Genomic DNA, 4,894 nt, shown 5'->3' with positions numbered 1-4,894 from the left:
CCCCCTTGAGTTCGGTGATCACATTCAGCTCCCCATCTGGACAAGCCTCTCAAACTCTGGGGACCTTGGTATAACCACTTGGAGGATCTGGCAGAGGGCTGAGGCCGAGACAGGGGTGATTGCTCAGCCCCTTCTCCACCCCCACAGCATGTGGAGCCTCAGTTTCCCTTCTAGACCTGGCCACAGCTCTATCACCCATGGCTTCCTGTTGGGGCATCCTCTGCCCCACCTCACAGCACAGCATTACCTTCCCTGACACAGGGACTGGGACCCACTCTGCCCTGTGAGAAGCAGACATGGTGCTCCTGCTGCTGCTGCCCCTGCTGTGGGGGGGGGGGGGTGGCCCAGTGGGGGAGTGGCTGGGGCTGCAACTGAGTGTCTGTGTCCCCACAGGGTCCCTGCAGGAGAAGAGAGGCTACGAGCTCAGAGTGCAGGGATTGGTGACAGTGCAGAACGGTCTTTGCGTCCACGTGCCCTGCTCCTTCTCCTATCCATGGAGTTCATGGCCTTCCTCTAGCAAACTCTACACCTACTGGTACCGGCATTGGGACAACACAGGTTATACTGATCTTGTGGCCAAAAACAACCCAAATAAAGCAGTGAAGTTGTGGACCAAGGGCCGATTCCTCCTCGCAGACCCCAGGACCAACAACTGTTCCCTGAGCATCAGAGACGCCAGGAAGAGTGATACAGGAACCTACTTCTTCCAAGTGGAGAGAGGATATAATGTGGAATATACTTACCAAGATAAGATGTTGACTTTGTGTGTGACAGGTCTGGTAGGGGGCCAGGAGAGGATGCTGAGTTGTGGGATCCCATCTTAGAACAGGAACAGGACAGTGGGACACTCCCTGATCCAGACCATGGGCCCAGGGTGGTCAGAGGACACACAGGACTCAGGGTGAGCTCAGGTTCCTACTCTAGGTTCCCAACCTCTGTAAGGAGGAGTTCCCAAGCACCTCCCTCTCTCCTCCTCAGAACTGACACAGAAACCAGACATCCTCATTCAGGAGCCTCTGGAGTCTGGCCATCCCACACAACTGACTTGCAGCCTGCCAGGGGCCTGTGAAGGGGGAAGGGGAAGCTCTCTCACCTTCTCCTGGGTGGGAGCTGTTCTCGACTCTCTGAACCTCCAGAACCTCCACTCCTCAGTGCTCACCTTCACCCCAAGGCCCCAGGACCATAGCACCAACCTCACCTGTCAGGTGAAACGCCAATGGCCTTGGGTGACTACAGAGAGAACCATCTTGCTTAATGTTTTCTGTGGGTGTGGGAGGGATGGCTGGTGTCCTAGGGGCAGTGGGCCTGGTGTGTGCACATGTGTGTGTGTGTGTGCACAGGAGACTGAGCTAACCTGAGAACACTTGTGCATGGATCGGAGTGCTTGTGGGCAGTGAGCCAGAAAGACAGCAATCCCACCTTCCCAGTTCCCACCATCCTGTTTCCTGCTGCTCCTCCCCTCTGAAATGGGCACCTATCTTTTTGTCCCAGATGTCCCAACGAAGCTCACCATTGATGGGTTGTACAGAAATATCACAGGTAGGAAAGAACCTCCCTCTCCGGGGCTGGGACCCGCCCTGGGGCCACCATGAAGCTGAGGGGGGAATCACAGTGTGAATGGGATAAGAGAAGGGAGAAGCAAGGAGGAGAATCACCACCCTCCCTCCCTCACCTCTCTGGGTGAGTGCCTGTCCTGTGTTCTCTCTCTCTCTCTCTCTCTCTCTGTCTCACTCTCTCCCCACTTCTCCCTCCAAAGCCCTCAAGATTCTGCAAACCACATCCCTTCCCACCCTGGAGGGCGAGGCTCTGAGGTTGCTCTGTGTGGCTGACAGCAACCCCCCCCCNGCCCCCCCCCCCCCCCCCCCGACAGCACTGAGCTGGTTCCGGGGTCCTCAGCCATGAACGCCGCCCCCATCTCCAGCCCCGCGATCCTGGAGCTGCCTCAAGTGGGGACTGGGGAAGAAGGAGAGTTTACCTGCCAGGCTCAGCACTCCCTGGCCTCCAAAAATATCTCCTTCAGCCTCTTAGTGGTCTGCGAGTGTGGGGACCCCTGCGGGCAGGACACATAGGTTTGGGGAGAGCAGAGGGACTACTGACACTTCTCCTCACTCCCCACAGACCCCCCACGGTTGCTGGGACCCTCCTGCTCCTGGGAGGACGAGGGCCTGCACTGCAGCTGCTCCTCCCGGGCCAAGCCAACACCCTTGCTGCACTGGCGGCTGGGGAAGGCACTGCTGGAGGGGAACCTCAGCAACGCCTCCTACACGGTCACCTCCAGCTCCTCGGGGCCCTGGGCCAACAGCTCCCTGAGCCTCCGCGAGGGGCTCAGCACCGGCCTCAGACTCAGCTGCGAGGCGGAGAATGTCCACGGGGCCCAGAGCGCCAGTGTCCTGCTGCTGCCAGGTCAGGGGCCTGCTGGGGGTGCAGGCTGAGGGGAAAAGGAAGGAACCAAAGGGAGGATGAAATTGGGGAGAGCGACTGTGGTCAGGAGTGGCATGATTTACTAACACGGGCCCCTCCATCTGGTGTCTGAACAGAACCTAAGGTGGTTCTGCAAGGAGGTGGGAAGACCACACACCGAGTCCTGTGGGTGGATGGGCTCACGTCCTCTTCTCGGCAGGGCAGTCGGTATCTGCTTCCAGAGTGATTCCTGCAGCTCTTGGAGGTGCTGGTGCCATGGCCCTACTGTCCTTATGTCTGTGCCTCATCTCCTGTTGCATGTAAGTCCACGTGCTGGGGAAGTACAGGGAGCTGCATGGTGGGGAGTAAGGAGAGAGGCTCCAGAATCCCAGAAAGGCAGAGCTGAGTCCCTACAGAGGGGCCCTTTTGAAGGTGAGATGGCACAGCAGCTTTATTGAGATAAAATCCCCATATATTTAATGGGTGCAAGTCAACACTTTTTACTTCAGTCACAGAGTCGTGCACCCATCACTACAATCAATTTCAAAATTTTTCCTTTGGGTCCAGATGAAAAAATAACCCACGTCCCTTATTCGTCATTTTGCCACCTCCTCCCCTCAGCTCTAGGCAGCCAGTAATATAACTCTTCTCTCTCTTAATTTGCCCCTTCTTGACATTTCCTATCATTAAAACCATACCATGCATGGTCCTTTATGACTGACTTTTTCACATACTATATTTTCAAGGCTCACATCTTAATACTTTATTTCTTTTTATTTCCAAATAATATTCCATGGGACACATTTTACCTGTCTTCGTTCCTTGAAGGATAGTTGGATTGTTTCTAATTTTTGGCTCTGAGGAATAACACTGTTATTGCTCGTGCATACGTTTCTCCCTGGGTAGGGGCCTATCATGATGTAAGTTTAGTCTTGGCCAAACACCTGGTTGTCCAGGGGATGGAGCACTCACTTTCATGTCGGAAGGTCTCTGAGTTAGATTCTGGGATCTGGATGCCTCAGGGGTCTTCTCAGGAAGTGGAGGCAGCCTGCCCACCTGTGCCTGAGCCGTTGTGGCTCCTGACTTCTTCTCTCAGAGTGAAATTCCTCAGGAAACAAACAGGCAGGAGATGAAAGGCCACGAATGATGAAGACCCTGTCATGGGCACGGTCCCTTGGGTGAGTGATGTGGGTCTCTTCTCGTGAGGTATAGGGGGAGGGGCTGGGCATGTCCAGTCACTGAGTGCAAACTGGGCTATTCAGCATTTCCCCAAACCCGCTCCTCTGTGGTCAGCTGGACAGACAGCTGGGAGGTGACTTCTCCTTCCTCTACTGGGGCCCTGGGTTAGTCTTGTGCCTCAGCCCTGCTGACCACTCTGCCCCCTTCACCTCCCTGCTGGATACCGGTAGCCAGAACCTCTCCCCCGACAAACTGTTACTTTCTGCCTGTCCTTGGCTTGTTAATTCACTTCTCCTCACGTCAGTTTCCCTATCTGTAAATGGAAATAATAAGAGTATCATTTATATTTGGTTTCTGTGAGGATGAAATGTGATTATTAAGCCCTGGATATGGTCTAATCATTTGTAGTATTACAATATTTTATTCACTTTATTTTATTTATTTACTTTTAGTGAGAGGGGAAGGAAGGTAGAAAGAGAAGGAGAGAAACATTAATGTGAGGCAGATTCAGTTGCCTCTCGGACGCCCCAAGCTGGGGGACTCAGTTCACACCCCAGGCATCTGCCCCAACTGGGAATCAAACCAGCGACCTCTCAGTTCACAAGCCAGTGCTCAGTCCACTGAGCCACACCAGCCAGGGCAGTATTACAATATTCTAAATGAATGAGCAAATAATTGAGTTCATAAGAAATGGGTATGGAATAAGAGGATGAATGAAAAACTGTTCCATCGGCCCATCTTTCCATTAGGACCATGTCTGCCTTATTTTTTCTCCAACTTCCTTGTCTCCCCTTCACTCAGGGTTCACAGCAAAAGTCCCCGCCAGACAGGCTCCCAGACCAAGCATCGCCCACCAGGAATATCCCTCCATCAGGAGAACAGCAGGAGCTCCACTACGCCAACATCAGCTTTCACGGGTTGAAGCCACGGGAGCCCCAGGACCAAGAGGCCACCAGCACCTCCGAGTACTCAGAGATCAAGAGGACAAGCCAATGAGGACTCACTCAGAGCTTGGTCCTTGCTGGAGGCATCACAGCCTCTCTGGGGAAAAGAAGTCGGGGACTAGTTGGTGAAGCATGAGGAGACCTCGTGCAACGTTAACATTAACCACTGTAAGAGCATCTGTAGGCAGAGCAGAAAGAAGAAAGGTGATGGGCTTGGAGAGACTTGGGCTGACGCACAGGCTTCGGCACTTCCTACGGCATCGTCTTCAAGCGATTCACTTGCTTTCTCTGTTTCTGTTTTCCCTTCTGTGCGGCAGAGATCACGCATCCCATCCAAAGGTGGCTGTGAGCATTAAAGAAGTTACTGGAAA

General features: G+C 53.8%; 1 pseudogene; it reads left to right on the top strand.

Moving 5' to 3' along the window:
* Window positions 1-230: 230 nt before the first annotated feature.
* On the top strand, window positions 231-4,894 carry LOC118999833 (sialic acid-binding Ig-like lectin 5; annotated as a pseudogene).

Source organism: Sturnira hondurensis, unplaced genomic scaffold (genome assembly GCF_014824575.4).
Source record: "Sturnira hondurensis isolate 20B ecotype Veracruz unplaced genomic scaffold, ASM1482457v3 Scaffold0015508, whole genome shotgun sequence".
In the NCBI taxonomy this organism is placed as follows: domain Eukaryota; kingdom Metazoa; phylum Chordata; class Mammalia; order Chiroptera; family Phyllostomidae; genus Sturnira; species Sturnira hondurensis.
The sequence above is the reverse complement of the archived record's forward strand: the minus strand, read 5'-3'. Positions and strand labels throughout refer to the sequence as shown.